This window comes from Heterodontus francisci, chromosome 2 (genome assembly GCF_036365525.1).
Source record: "Heterodontus francisci isolate sHetFra1 chromosome 2, sHetFra1.hap1, whole genome shotgun sequence".
NCBI lineage: Eukaryota > Metazoa > Chordata > Chondrichthyes > Heterodontiformes > Heterodontidae > Heterodontus > Heterodontus francisci.
The window spans coordinates 97,234,061-97,250,361 of NC_090372.1; the positions used below are offsets into that span (position 1 = coordinate 97,234,061).

General features: G+C 45.2%; 1 long non-coding RNA gene across 4 annotated transcripts in view; it reads left to right on the forward strand.

Moving 5' to 3' along the window:
• Positions 1–248: 248 nt before the first annotated feature.
• LOC137345894 (uncharacterized) overlaps positions 249–16,301 on the forward strand; it is a 48,612-nt gene continuing 32,559 nt past the window's right edge. For all 4 annotated transcript variants that reach the window (XR_010968609.1, XR_010968613.1, XR_010968610.1 and 1 more), the window contains exons 1-2: positions 249–415; positions 4,182–4,295. This is a non-coding gene — a long non-coding RNA (uncharacterized lncRNA). The remainder of the gene's footprint in view (positions 416–4,181; positions 4,296–16,301) is intronic.

Sequence of the window (16,301 nt, forward strand, 5' to 3'; positions counted from 1 at the left end):
GGCTGGATGCTTGGAGACTGGGAGGTCGGCGGAGCCCTTATCAGACAAGGGCTGGAGAACAGAGAACTAGCTATACAATGTGGTCGAAACCTGGGGAATGAGGCTACCAAAATAAAAATGTCAAAACCGGTGAAAGGTTGACCGACTGTGGCTGATGTAGCGCGCCTGTGACGTTAGCCAACAGCTGACCGACTAATCACTGTGCATCGGATAGTCAGGTCCAGCCTATCCCGAACTGATCACGCAGGTGCAGCACACACGAAACCAGTATAAGAAAGCGTGCTCCGGCGTGCTAGCGAGCTAGCTCAGGACTAAGTAGTCTGACCAACTAATTGGAGAATCGGAATGGGAGGACTGACCATCTGCTCCGTTCCAACTCTCAGTCAAACCTAAGTAACCTAGCTAACGCTGACGCGTGAGTATAATCCCTATTGAGGATAAGATTTTAGAACGCTGAATAAACGTGCTATGTGTGAACAATAATTTGGTAGTCTTGAGTTGTTGATACCCAGAGTAAATGTCTGGACCAAAAGTGGGGATAGACTACACACTCATTGCATTAAAAAGATTTTCCTCATGTCGTTTATACGTTTCCTCATACTTCCGTCAGCAACCTAGGATACATCCCATCCAGACTAGGTGACTTATCTACTTTAAGTTCTGCTAGCCTTCTAGGACCTCCCCTTTATCTATTTGTATCTCATCCAGTACCCCAGCAACCTTCTCATTTACCATAGCTTTGGTAAATACCGATGCAAAGTACTCATTTAGTATCTCAACTATTCCTTCTGCCTCCACCAATAAGTCTCCATTTTGGTCCATAATCAATTCCCCATTGCTCCCTGACTACCCTTTTACTGTTAATATACCTATAGAAGACAATTTATGTGATAATATATTCTTGCATTGTCTCTTTGCCTTTCTGTTTCCTTTTTCACTTCTACTTTTTATATTCAGCCTGATTCTCCCTTGTATTATCAATTTGAAATCTGTCCTATGCTCCCTTTTTGTGCTTCATCCTACTCTCTCTATCGCTCTTGTCATCCAGGGAGCTCCGACTTTGGTTGCCCTCCCTTTCCCCTTGTAGGCATTTACCTAGACTGTACCCAAGCCATCCCCTTTCTAAAAGCTGTCCATTATTCCATTACATTTCTGCATGCCAGTCTTTGACTCCAATGCACAGCAGATCACTCCTTAATTCACTGAACTAAGCTCTCCTCCAGTTAAGTATTTTTATTCTAGGTTGCTCTTTGTCCTTCTTCATAACTAATCTAAACCTTAGAATACTATGATCACTATTTCCAAGATGCTGCCAACTGTGACATTCTCCACTTGACCCATGTCAGTCCACAGGACCAGATCCAACAATACCTCTTTCCTCTTTCGGCAGGAAACATACTGATCAAGAAAGTTCTCTTGAACACACTTAAGTAATTTCTCCCTTCCTCTGCTCTGAACACAATAATTGTCCTATTCGTAGAATCATAGAAAGTTTAAGGCACAGAATGAGGCCACTTGGCCCATCGTGTATGTGCCGGCCGAAAAACGATCCACCTAATCTAATCCCACCTTCCAGCATTTGCTCCATTGCCCTGCAGATTACAGCACCTGAGGTGCATATCCAGACTCCTTTTAAATGAATTGAGGGTTTCTGCCTCAACTACCCTTTCAGGCAATGTGTTCCAAACACCCACCACCCTCTGGCTGAAAAAACATTTCTTCAATTCCCCTCTAATTTTTCTACCAATCACTTTAAACCTATGCCCCCTAGTCACTGACCTCTCTGCTAAGGTAAATAGGCCCTTCACCTCCACTCTATCCAGGCCCCTCAAAATTTTGTACATTTCAATCAGATCTCCTCTCAGCCTTCTCCATTCCAAGGATAACAACCCTAGCCTATCCAATCTTTCCTCATAGCTGCATTTTTCCAGTCCCAGTAACATCCTCATAAATCTCTTCTGTACCCTCTCTGTGCCATTATATCCTTTCTGTAATGAGGTGACCAGAACTGCACACAGTACCCAAGTTGTGGCCAAACCAATGACTTAAACAGTTCCAGCATAACCTCCCTGCTCTTATATTCTATGCCTCGTCTAATAAAGGAAAGGATTCAATATGCCTTCTTAACCACCTTATCGACCTGTCCTGCTACCTTCTGGGATTTGTGGACATTCACTCCAAGGTCCCTCACTTCCTCTATAATTCTCAATATTCTCTGATTAATTGTGTATTCCTTTTCCTTGTTTGACCTCCCCAAATGCATCATCTCACACTTCTCTGGGTTGAATTTCATTTGCCACTTTTCTGCCCATCTGACCAGACCATCCATATCTTCCTGCAGCCTACAGCTATCCTTTTTTTTTAGATTATTAGAGATACAGCACTGAAACGGGCCCTTCAGCCCACCGAGTCTGTGCCGAACATCAACCACCCATTTATACTAATCCTACACTAATCCCACATTCCTACCAAACATCCCCACCTGTCCCTATATTTCCCTACCACCTACCTATACTAGTGACAATTTATAATGGCCAATTTACCTATCAACCTGCAAGTCTTTTGGCTTGTGGGAGGAAACCGGAGCACCCGGAGAAAACCCACGCAGACACAGGGAGAACTTGCAAACTCCACACAGACAGTACCCGGAATTGAACCCGGGTCCCTGGAGCTGTGAGGCTGCGGTGCTAACCACTGCGCCACTGTGCCGCCCATACTCCTCACTATCTACCACATGGCCAATCTTTGTGTCGTCTGCAAACTTCTTGATCGTGCCCCCTACATTTACATCCAAATCGTTAATATATACCACAAAAAGCAGGGGACCCAGTACTGAGCCCTGCGGAACGCCACTGAAAACAGCCGCAAAAACACCCGTCAACAATTATCCTTTGTTTCCTGCCACTGAGCCAATTTTGTATCCACCTTGCAGCATTCCCCTGGATCCCATAGGCTTTTTTTTTTAACCAGTTTGCCATGTGGGACCTTGTCAAAAGCCTTGCTAAAATCCATGTAGACCAGATCAACTGCACTACTCTCATCTATCTTCCTTGTTACTTCTTCAAAAAATTCTATCAAATTGGTCCGACAAGATCGTCCCTTAACAAATCCATGCTGACAATCCTTGATTAACTTGTGCCTTTCTAAGTGACAGTTTATCTTGTCTCAGAATAGATTCCAATAATTTTCCCACTACTGAGGTTAGTCTGACTGGCCTGTAATTATTCGGTCTATCCCTCACTCCCTTTTTAAACAGAGATATGACGTCAGCAGTTCTCCAATTCTCCGGCACCACACCTTTATCCAGTGAAGACAGAAAAATGATGGCCAGACCTTCTGCTATTTCCTCTCTAACTTCTTTTAACAGTCTGGATTTGGGGGTAAAGTCTCCCATTATCACTAATGTATACTTCTTGCACCTCTCTCTAATGTTTTTGCAAATCTTCTCTTCTATCTCCTTCCCACTATTTGGTGTCCAATAAAATACACAAAGGAGTGCAATAGCTCTTTTATTGTTTCTTGCCTCCAACCAAATGGATTCTGTCTTTGACCCTGTTATGGAGATTTCATCTGTAAACTGAGCTCTGAACAGCTTGTGTTTGTGTTTTGCACATGGTCCCTGATTTGAATCTGGGGATTTCCAAGTTGAACCCAAGCTAGATGGACAAACAGTCTTGTGACTGAGGGAAAAACAGTTTTTTTATTAACCGGATATATATGATTGGCAAGTTTTAATTTCAGTTTAAGAAGTCTCTGCAAAGTGTTAAGCCAGCAAAGGGAAAAAGTTGTATGAGTTTCTCAAGAAAGCACCAGAGTGTGTTAAGCCAGAAAAAGACTGTGGTTTTCACAAGAAGCCAGCTCGAAAAACTGAGGTCAATTGTCTAAAGAGACTGAAAAGCTGCAAAGCTCGGTGGTGTTTTAAAAGAGTCTCCTAGGGCTGCTGAACTTGAAAAAGCTGGGACAAACTCTTTCAATTGGAACCTGTTTTCTGGTAGCTGACCCTTGGAAGATGCAAGCTGCTACCATTGTTTAGGCAAATGAAAAGTTATCAGCAGAGCCACGTCATCAGGACAGTAGTGGGCAAGGCTGAGGTGCTTCGAGAGGTGATAAGACTGAACTGTTAAAGGGGAGATTGCATTGCTCGCTATTGACATGACATCATTACTTCCATATCCGCATAGGACAAGACTTGAAAAGCTACCTGAGGAAGATCCTGGTTTTGTTGTGCTATGACTGATCAGCGAACTGTAAGGACGTTCCTTGATGCATCTGCTAATTAACGTGTAACCTTTAAGGTATATATCTCAAACAGTTAAATCAAGATTATGTTTTAGGGTTGCTTTTGCTTTGAGTGTTAAAATATATAAAAGTCTTGTCCGTTTGAATTTTGGGATTCCTAAATTACGGTCAGTCGGTGGATTCGATTCTTTTCATTTATTGGTGCTCTGTTTGGGGATCATAACAGACCCCCTGAAAAACATTCTCTTTCTCTGGTACTGTAATATTAATGCTATCCTCCTTTTTTTCCTTCCCCATCTTCATGAATACCTTGTACCCAGGAATATTAAGCATTGAAACATCCCCTTTTTTTTGAGCCAGATCTCTTATTGCCATCATATTCCCATGTAGCTGTTTGCACCTGCAGCTCGCTCACTTTATTAACAATACTTTGTGCATTTATACACATGCACTCCAAACTGAACTTTGACTTTTTTTGTAGTTGAACGCTAGGGAGAATGAGAGAGAAAACACCTGTAAGGTTTGCTCCCACACTTGTGATGTTGATGCAATTTGAGGAGCAGGCCCTTGATGTGACTAGAGTGTCCAGCCTCAGAGACACTGGTGAAGGAGAAGAGGGAGTCCGCCACAGATAGGGTGAAGACATCTCAACATCTCCAGGTTCAAGGAATGGGTGGCAATGCTCCCTGTGCAACCAGCTGTTTATGTATAAGTTGCCATCTCAGTAGTTTAAGCAGCCGAAGCATCTTCTCGCTGTTGTTATAGATTCCATGGTTTGTGGGACCAGTGAGGGAGCATGTGCGAGCTGTTCTCTGAACAGATGACTTGTCGAATGTACTGTTAGGTGCACTGGTTTCAAATCTTGTTTTTTTGAGATGGACCCTAACTGAAAGGGAAACTAAAACTTCAGGTTTCCGGCGAAACAGAAACAAACTAAAAGCTCTGTGGAAACAGAAACTGGTTGGAACCAGAATAAAAGGACTCTGAGCCATCCAAGCTTAGATCACACAGGGGTGGAATCCAGGCAGGCTGCAGAAAGTGATGGCTGGGTCCAGTAGCTGGCAATAGGCAGAGGTCAGTTGCTACAGCTTTTTCCGTTACTTAAGGTAATCCAGGTGGATCCATGCCATCAAGACTGTTGTGAGCAGAGCTGTGGGGTTCTGGAGTAGTGCGCCGTTTTGGTGAAGACGGGACCCGTGGAGTTCAGGTTGAAGGGGAGCTGCTGTCCAATGAGAATCGGTGGCTGCATTTTGGAAGGAGCTGGAGATCTACCTGAGGAAGTTGAGAGCTTTAAAGAATTTTGCTGCTGTAATTGGTGCATGTCTGCTGAGTGGACTGCCCAGTAAATCCATGAGATCTATCTTTGTTGTATCTGATAGTTAATGTGTATTTTGTAAGATATGTATATATATTAACCATGATCTGTCTGTTAATTCATGTTTAATTTATGTTGATTTTGGTTTGATAGAGTAAAAGTGATAAAAGTGAAACCTTGTCCATTTGTGTTTTTATTGGGGTCATTCGGTAAATTTGGTTCTTTTGGTTTGTTGATGTCTATGGGGATCAAAACACTGTATTAATTTCTCATTAACATCTCTAATGTCTCCCACAAGGGCAAGTCGCAGAGGGGCAAGAGTCCACCCTTGGAGACCAAGTTCCTAAGGACTCAGAGGAGGAAGACAGCCCCAGAGCCTACACCATCACATCTTACTAGCACACCATCCACCAGTGCAGACACTCATACCTTGGTGTATCCGCACTCATCATCATAGATGATGGCACATCACTTCAGAGCTGGAGGATTTGGGGGAGGCAGAGTCAGCTGTGGGTAGTCCCTCTTGGAGGATTGCGGACAGGTGCAGCCCTGCTCGGCAGAGTGGAGATGCCTAGGGAGGCGGCTGTATCTGGAGAACCAGCATGTGAAGTCTGCCCACATGTTGGAGTTACCTGAGCAGTGCAGGGTCACAGGTTGAAAATGGATGAGTCCATTCATCTCATGCTGCACAATAATTCTGCTTTGTGGGCATGAGCTCTTCGCTTGAGAGAGTGACTAACCTCTTGGAGAGCATTGTGTGGCATCACTCAGAGTGGATGCAGGAACTGTGCACTGATGTGCACAGGTTGCATCCCAGACTCAGCAGTATTGACCGATCAGTGGCGCAAATGGTGCAAAGAGGCATGGAGTGGATGCCAACTGCGGCCCAGCTGGTGGTCCCCTCCAGCGATCAAGGGCACCATGAAAAGGCTGAGGAGGCAACAGATTGTGATGAAGGACCGCCACCTCCACAATCATCATCCTCATCCACCTCAAGGCCCCCCTGACCGACGATGCATCTGTGGAGTCATGCCCTGTGATTGTGGCTGCCCCTGCAACAGTTCCATTGCAGCGGCCTTTGGGAGATGCTCCCCTCCCGGCACCTCCATGGCGAGGACTGCTGCCACAGGCATGTCAGGCCCAAACAAACATGAGCAAGCAGTCTGCCTCCACCTCATCCTCAGCCACAGGGGGAGCAGCCTGGAGGAGTGGCTGTCCAAGGAGGCCACTGCATCGGTAATGTCACTTTGTGGGTCACTTGGGTCTTTATGATGTAAATAATAGTTAACCGTTAAGCCATAAAGCACTGGGAAAGTTCTTACATTAAGGCTGATTTGTGTTTCCATTTCATGTTGGCAAAACTTCAGAGAAAGGGAAGTGAGGGTTGGAAGAGCGATGGAGTGAGCTGGTGAAGATGGTGTTAGGTTCAGACCCTGCCTCTCCTTCCTCACTCCTGCACCCCTTCTGCCCAGGGGTCTGCCTTTGCTCCAGCAGATGGCTAGTCAGACTAAGCTCCCAGAAGCTTGATCCCATTTCCTCATATGCTCTTCCTTCATTGGCATTAGACAGTGGAGTCTGTCTGAACACCATCCCCAAAAACTCTTGTGAAGCGTGCAAAGATATAAAGGATATTTCTTACCACTGAGCACAACTTCTTGCCTGTTAATGAAGGCCATCTCTCAGACTTTTTCTTCAGTGCTGCCTTTCATCTCTGTCTCGCTATTGCAGATCGCGCTCCACTATGCCACCTCCTCCTCCTCCAAGTAGGGATTCTGACAGCATGCAGAACCCAACCCTTAAAACCAAAATCCAAGACTGTCCCTTAAACCAACTGACAATGAGCTCGTTAACAGCCTTAAGTCGGCATTTAAGAGTTCCGTCAGGTTGCCTCTTCTGGCTCCCGTTGGCACCCTCCAAAATCTGAGCATGCCGGTCTCGCATGGGGAAACTGGAACACCGAGCTGTGAGATGAGTTTAATCGACTGCCCATCCCCAAACCTGCCCCCTCAAACAATCCAAAATCTCACCCTGTGTGCCTCAGTGGGGATTGTTAAATCTGATTGAAGAGACTCACTGTTCCTGGTCCTACTCACGGGGGTGGGGGGGGGAGGTTGGTGGAGTGCCACAGATCCCCCATCGAGGGTTCCACTCTAGATCAGATTCATGATGGCAACAAGTCTTCCCTCAGAAGCCTGTCAAAACTCTGGTCAGCTGTCAGCAAGGTGAACCACCAAATCTGCAAAATATTATGCTGAGAACTGATCTGCATTCAGTAAAACATTTTTTTGTGAAGCAGCAATAGGCTGAGAGACTAATGATACAAAGAAACACCATGAATGCTTGCTGTCACGCAACCTCAAAATCTCCAAGATTCCAAATACTGGCAAGGCTATGGCAGAGAAATATCTTATCTCTCTCAACATCCAGATCTTGTTGCCTCCTTCTACTATGCTACCCTCACTCTCCATCCCCCCCAAAAAACTTCTCTTAGCTGACTCACAAGCGAGCACCCCTATGTGCCTCCACCCTGTTGACGACACCAATGACCTCCACAGGTTTTGATTGTGCCTTCAGTGCTCTTGTCCACCACGTTGCTTTTGTCCCCTATTTCTCTGGGTACAGTTCCTGTATTCTGCATTTTCAAGTATGAGTGCCATAGACTCAAGAATTAGGGAGGTGGGCAATAAATGCTGGCCTAGCCAGCGATGCCCACATCCCATGAACAAATAAAAAAATGACTCAAGAACTCCATAACAGCAACTCCTGAATATTATTTCTCCTATTATCTCTCTGAAGTTTGTTATGGTTGATTAGACCATCATCCTCCACCAATCCTCCATCATAGGATTGCGTTTGAATGTTGCCACTACTATCTATATCAATGCAGCCAGCACATCTCTAGCACTAGATTCCCCCATCTCCACTCAGTTACTTCCAGAATATCCCTATATAGCCCAGAGTTCCATCCTCATTTACCTCCTTTTCTTTGTCTACATGTTGGCTCTTGGGACATCATTCATAGGCAGGCAGTCAAATGCTGCTGAGATTCCAGTTTCATCTCCATCAATTCCCTCAGTTCCACAATAACCTATGTTTTGTCAGATTTGTAACCTGATGTTGTTGTTGAGCCATAATTTTCTCCAATTGAACAATGGAAACAGTGAGAGTATTGCCTTTGGCCCCAACCAAAAACTTCCCCCTTGTCATCAACACTATCGCCCTCCCTGACTATATTCAAGCTGCACCAGGCAGTCCGCAATCTAAATGAGCTGCAAAACTCAAAACTGTGTTTAAATCCCATTTCATGACTGCCACCAAAAGGATGTACTCTATTAGTCCCATCCTATCACATTCTCACTTCAGAAAAACTCTCACACACATTTTTAACACCATCTGATGTGACAACTAGGGGCTTTTTTTGCGAGCCCACAATGTTTCACCCATAAAAAAATTAATGGGCAGAAAATTGCAGTTTGGTAAGCATGGTAGCAAGCAAATGCCAAATAATAACAGACAATGCTGGAAATAATCGACAGGTCAGGCAGCATCTGTGGAGACAGAAACAGAGTTAACTTTTTAGGTCAATGACTTTTTGTCAGAACTGGAAAAAGAGAAGTAACTGGTCTTAAGTAAATACAGAGGCAAGGAAAAGGTGGGGTGGGGGGGGGGGGGGGGGGGGGAGGAAAGAACAAAAGGCAAGGTCTATGATAGAGTGGAAGGCAGAACAGATTAAATGACAAAAGGGATGATGGTCCAAGGCAAAAAAGAATAGTAATGGAACAAGTAAAGAAACAAAAGACGGGTATAGAGGAGGTGTAAATGGCAAAAGCCGAACCACTTGCTGTCCAACAAAATCGGGGAAATGGTTACGATCTGAAACTATTGAACTCAATGTTGGATCTGGAAGGCTGTAAAGTGCCTAATTGAAAGATGAGGTGCTGTTTCTCGAGTTTTCGTTAAGCTTCATTGGAACAAATGGGAGGCCAAGGACAGAGAGGTCAGAGTTGGAGTAGGACAGAGAAATAAAATAGCAAGTGACTGGTTTGGCTTGTGGACTGTATAGCGGGGCTCAGCAAGGGGGTCACCCAATCTGAATTCAGATTCCCTCATGTCGAGGCGACCCAGATCATGAGTGGCGAATACAGTATACTAAATTGAAAAAAGTAAAAGTAAATCGCTGTTTCACCTGGAACGAGTGTTTGGGGCCCTAGATGGTGGGAAGGGAGGAGCTGAAAGGGCAGGTTATGCATGTCCTGCTTCTTGGATGGAAAGCTGCCATGGGAAGGGGACCGAGTGTTGGAATGATTTAAGAGTAGACCAGAGGGAATGTTCACAGTGTTTGGTGGTGGCTTCACACTAGAGGTAGCAGAACTGGCAGAGGATGATTCATCAAATGTAGAGATTGATGGAGTGGAAGGTGAGAATAAGGGGAACCCTATGGTAGTTCTGGGAGGCAGGGGAAAGTTTGAGAGCTGAAGCGTAGAAAATGGGATGGACCGTAGAGGGCTCTCAACCCTGGTGGAGGGGAACCCTTAATTAAGGGAAAAAGAAAGACATATCAGAAACCCTGGTGTGGAAGGTGGCATTATCAGAATAGATGCAATGGGGAAACTGGGAGAATGGAATAGAATCCTTTCTGGAAGAGTGGGAGGCAGAGTAGTCAAAGGTAACTGAGAATCAGTGGGATTATAGTACATATTGATTCACAGCCTATCCCCAGAAACAGGTAGAGAAGTCAAGGAAGGAAGAGTCGGAGATGGGCCCTGTGAAGACAAGGATAGGGTGGAAATTAGAAGCAAAGTTGATGAAATTTTTCAATTTGGAGTGAGCAGAAAGTAGCACCGACACAGGCATCAATGTTACAGAAAAAGAGGTGAGGGAGAGGACCTGAGTAGAACAAGGAAGGTTCCATGTATCCCACAAAAAGACAGGGATAGCCAGGACCAATATGGGTTTCCATAACAACACCTTTTATTTGCAGGAAGTGAGTGGAGTCAAATGGAAAGTTTTTCAATGTAAAAACAAGTTCAGGAAGGCAGAGGAGGCTGGTGGTGGATGAGAACTGGTTGGGCCTCCATTCAAGGAAGAAGTGGAGTGCTTTAAGGCCATTCTGATGGGGAATGGAGGTGTAGAGGGACTGGATATCCATAGGTTAGAGCCAGGAAACTGTTAGAATGGTGGATAGTACCAGAAGAGTTGTGGATGTAAGTCGGAAGAAACTGGACAAGGGATGAAAAATGTCAAGATAGGAAGAAGTTAGTTATGTGAGCAAACGCAGACTGAAACAATGGGTCTACCAGGACAGTCCTGTCTGTGAATCTTGGAAGGATGTAGAAGTGGGCTCTGAAAGATTGAGGTTGGTGTCCAATGTGCGGAGGTGGCGGGGAGGTAGGGGTTGGTGAGGGGAAGATCTCCAGAGAAGATGAGATAAGTGTTGGTCTGGGAAAAGATGGTTTGACGTTCAGTGGTGGGATCATGATCCAAGGAGGAACTGTCCTTTTTTTTGTAGGAGGATGTGTCAGAAAATTGATATTCAGCCATTGCAAGGTAGAGTGCTGTTCATCAAACAACAACAGCATCACCCTTGTCAGCAGGTTTAATGACAATGCCATGGTTGGACCTCAGAGAATGTTGAGTTGCAAGTTCAGAATGAGGGAGATGAGAAATTGGGATGACCGATGTTCCGCCAACAGCTCAGAAATGAAAAGACAAGATAGAGTAAGAGGCCAGAGAGAAAGAACATTCTGAAGATGGGAGAAAGAATTCATTGTGCAGCGGCAAGACTCCTGGCCAAGAGGTGGGTGGGGAGACAAAGATGACAGAAGAAGAACTCAGTGTCATGACAAGCTCAAAGTTCATTGAGGTGTTGTAAGGAGGTTGAAACTGATGCCTTTGCTGAGAACTAGTCGTTTGGAGCCAGAGAGTGAAGGTTAGAGGGTATAACAAAAACATGGCAAAGGGTGAAATTGAAAGGTGGGACGGGTCACAGAAAAGGGAAGGGAAAGAAGGATCCAGAGGGGCATTGGTATCTAAGGCTTGCTGAAGCTTCTGATCCTTGACACTGAAAGAAAGAAGTCTTATGATAAAGCACTGGATGATAAAATATCAGTTGATTTCCTTAATACATTCTCAGCTGTCTGCCAAGATCTACACACTGTAAAGTCATACTCATCCAAAATTGCCTTGATCCCTATCCCGCGTACTGTCCAATTTCCTTGTCAACCAAAATATAACTTCCCTCTGCGTCAATTTTAATTCACATCTACAAATCCCTCAAAGGCTTTGCTTCACCCTATCTACGTGACCTATTCAACAAGTCCATTCTTGACTCTTACGTTACTTCTAACTCTGGCTTCCTGTATCTTTACCCTCCTCCTGGTAATGTCTTGGCGTTCCTCCCTGTGCCTCAATTGCTCTCTCTTAAAATGCCTTTAAATGTATTCTCGAAACTCACTTATTCAACCATGCCTTGGGTGCCATCTCCTCTCTCCTCAGTTTATCCTTCTTGCCCATTTTTACTCCCCTGGGATGCACTTTGGAACATTTATGCAATGCCTTTAACATAGAAAAATGAAAGAATGTTGCTAAATGAACATGCTAGAAATTCAGTCAGTCAGCACCTGAGAGAGGAATGCCACTTAATACTTCAGTAGGATCTGTAATCAGCATCTGACAAAGAAAGATAATTCTGATCAAACTGCAGTTGAAATAAGTGAAAAGAATTTGTGAAAATTGTAGCTAAAAATGAGGCTGCATTTTAAGAGTCCACCAACGAAGTAGGCAGCGGAAATAAATAAAATGCACCCCGCCCGCACAGGCACTGCGTCACGGAGCTGCTGCGATTTCAAACGTGGCGGCTCAATTGCATGGCCAAGGCGCCTGTCCCCCGCAATGACGTGGAGGGGGCGGGTGAGCTCAATGGAGATTTAAAAATTAAAGGGCAGGTCAGTTCAATTACCAAAAAACTAAAATAAATAACCTTTAAATTCATTTCCCCCCCCCCCCCCCCACACCCCCACAATGGCATTTCAAAACATTCCTGCCCTTTTCCCCCCCGGAATTCGTTTATTAAGAATTTGACCTTCCCCCCCCCCCCCCACTCCCAAAGTTCAGCACCTTTGCCCTTTACCCCTTTCCATCAACCCCCAACCAATCCGCAGCAATGTTACCCCACTCCCCACCTCCTGCACAGAGAAAAAACCCTCCTCTCCCCTCCCCACAGGTGTCGCGCCATGTTTCCCCGAACGGGGATTCGAAGGCGCGGCATTGTCCGCCGCCCAAATGAGGATCGGTGCGGCGATTAGGGAGGTGACGGGACCCTAATTAAATCAGTTATGGAAATTAGTTTACATATTGAAATGGGGGTCACGACGCTGAGCGTCGGGGCGGTCACCACGAGGCCTCGTCACTGTCGCCGATATAGGTATGGAGCCTGCTGCCGTCGGGGTCGGTGGCGGGCCTCTGCCATACCGATCTTCATTGCCCCGTGCCAATGTTCCCAACAGCAGAGGGGCTTTAAAATCCAGCCCATGATGTCTGAAAGAACAATGCAAGATTGCACTATACCTTCATGCTCAATTCCTCCTTTTTCCTTTTTGCAGTAGTTTGGGTGAGTTAAATACTTTTAACCACAAATTGTAATGTATATATTGCCATGAGACTGAAGGAATTGAGAGAAATTTGCTGCAATGTTACAGCACAGGATGGAAAGAGAAAGGGCATTTTCATCCACCAAGATGACACCTTTACAAATCCTGTGCAGTCATCCCTGTCAATAATATCTAATATCATGATGGCCATTTATACTTCAGAAAGAAAATCCTCCAGAATTTATATGTAACCTGTAAATATAGTCAAACTCTTTGCACCTCCATTATTCAACACTGGCTAGTTGCTTTCCACAAATGGGTTTGATCTTCCAGAATTCCTTAGATTCCAGAGCAGTTGCCAAGGATTGCAAGTTAGAGAACATAACCCAGCTATATAAGAAAGGAGAGAAATGGGGAACAGGAAAACAGGGAACTATAGACCAGTTAGCCTGACATTAGTAGTATGCAAAATGCGAGAAGCTAATATTAGAGTCATGGTAACAGGGCAGTCAGAAAATCATAAGCAAGTCAACACGGATTTATGAAAGGGAAATTATGTTTGGAAAATCTGTTGAGTTTATTGAGGATGTAATTAGTGGGACGTATAAGGGGGACCCAGTGGTTGTAGTGTATTTGGATTTTCAAAAAGTATTCGATAAAGTTCCACACAAGTAGTTATTAGACAAAATTAGGACCCATGGAATTGGGGATTGGTCAATGGACAGAAAACAGAGAGTAGGAATAAATGGGACATTTTCAGTTATGCCCAAAATTGTCCTGCTAGAACCAGTCAACCAACCCATGAGGCTCAATAGCTGTCGGGCTCAAAAGGCTGTAACTTGCAGTGTACCGCAGGAATAAGGTTGGCCCTCAGCTATTTACATTTATATGAATGACTTAGATGATGGGATTGAGTGCAACGTATCCACGTTTGCTGGCAATACAAATTTAGGTGGGAAAGTAAGCGATGAGAAGGATGCAAAGAGGCTGCAGAGGATTTTTAAAAAATTCATTCATGGGATGTGGGCGTCGATGGCGAGGCCACCATTTATTGCCCATCCCTAATTGCCTTTATGGTGGTGGTGAACTGCCTTCTTGAAACGCTGCAGTCCAGGTGAAGTAGGTACACCCACAGTGCTGTTTGGAAGGGAGTTCCAGGATTTTGACCCAGTGACAGTGAAAGAACGGAGATATAGTTCCAAGTAGGATGGAGTGTGACTTGGAGGGGAACTTGCAGGTGGTCGTGTTCCCATGAATTTGCTGCCCTTGTCCTTCTAGTTGGTAGAGGTCGCGGGTTGGGAAGGTGTTGTCTAAGGAGCCTTGGTGCGTTGCTGCAGTGCATCTTGTAGATGGTACACACTGCTGCCACTGTGCGTCGCTGGTGGAGGGAGTGAATATTTGTAGATGGGGTGTCAATCAAGCGGGCTGCTTTGTCCTGGATGGTGTTGAGCTTCTTGAGTGTTGTTGGAGCTGCACCCATCCAGGCAAGTGGAGAGTATTCCATCACACTCCTGACCTGTGCCTTGTAGATGGTGGACAGGCTTTGTGGAGTCAGGAGATGAGTTACTCGCCGCAGGATTCTTAGCCTCTGACCTGTTCTTGTAGCCATATGGCTACTCCAGTTCAGTTTCTGATCAATGGTAGTCCCTAGGATGTTGATGGTAGGGGATTCAGCGATGGTAATGCCATTGAATGTCAAGGGGAGATGGTTAGATTCTCTCTTGCTGGAGCTGGACATTGCCTGGCACTTGTGTGATGTGAATGTAACTTGCCACTTATCAGCCCAAGCCTGGATATTGTCCAGGTCTTGCTGCATTTTTACACGGACAGCTTCAGTATCTGAGGAGTTGCGAATGGTGCTGAACATTTTGCAATCATCAGTGAGCATCCCCACTTCTGACCTAATGATTGAAGGAAGGTCATTGATGAAGCAGCTGAAGATGGTTGGGCCTAGGACACTACCCTGAGGAACTCCTGCAGTGATGTCCTGGAGCTTAGATGATTGACCTCCAACAACCACAACCATCTTCCTTTGCGCTAGGTATGGCTCCAACCAGCGGAGAGTTTTCCCCCTGATTCCCATTGAATTCAGTTTTGCTAGGGCTCCTTGATGCCATTCTCGGTCAAATGCTGCCTTGATGTCAAGGGCAGTCACTCTCGCCTCACCTATAGACCTATATAGACAGGTTGGGTGAGTGGGCAAGAACATGACAGAAGAACTACAATGTGGCGAGGCGTGAAGTTATCCACTTTGGATGGAGAAATTTTAAAAAAGCAGAATTTTTTTGTTTGTTGAAAGAAGAGGAAATGTTTGCATGCAGAGGGACCTGGATATTCTTGTACATGACTCACAAAGTTAACGCGCAGGTACAGCAAGCAATGAAGAAGGTGAAAAGTATGTTAACTTTTTAACAAAGGGATTGGAGTATAAGAGGAAACAAGTATTACTAACATTACACAGTGGTGAGGCCACACCTGGAGGACTGTGTACAGTTTTGGTCTCCTTACCCAAGAAAGGACATACTTGCCTGAGAAGGAGTGCAACGAAGGTTCACTAGACTGGTTTCTGGGATGAGGGGAATGTCCTGTAAGGAGAGATTGAGTAGATGCGGCCTATGTTCCCTGGAGTTTATAAAAATGAGAGGTGATATAATTGAAACATATACGTTTCTTAAGGGGCTTGTCAGGGTAAATGCTGAGAAAATATATCCCCTGTCTGGGGAACTTAAAACACGGGGCTGGAATTTTATGCCCCCCCCCGCCCTATGGGAGTGGGCTGGAGGTGGGGTGGGTGTACAATTGTGTGGGAGGCAGGAGGTGGGGTGCCATTCCCGTTGCCTTCCCGTTCCCGCTGCAATTTTAGGAGTGACGGGAGAGATGACAGATGGCCTGCCTGTCCCAGGCCAATTGAGGCCCTTAAGTAGCCAAGGGGAGGTGGTGGCATGGTGGTACTGTCACTGGACTAGTAACCCAGAGACCCAGGGTATTGCTCTGGGAACATGGGTTCGAATCACACCACAGCAGAAGTTGAAATTTGAATTTAATTAATAACTCTGAAATAAAAAAAAGCTAGCCTAATGATGGCCATGAAACCATTGTCGATTGTTGTAAAAACCCATCTGGTTCACTAACGCCCTTTAGGGAAGGAAATCTGCTGT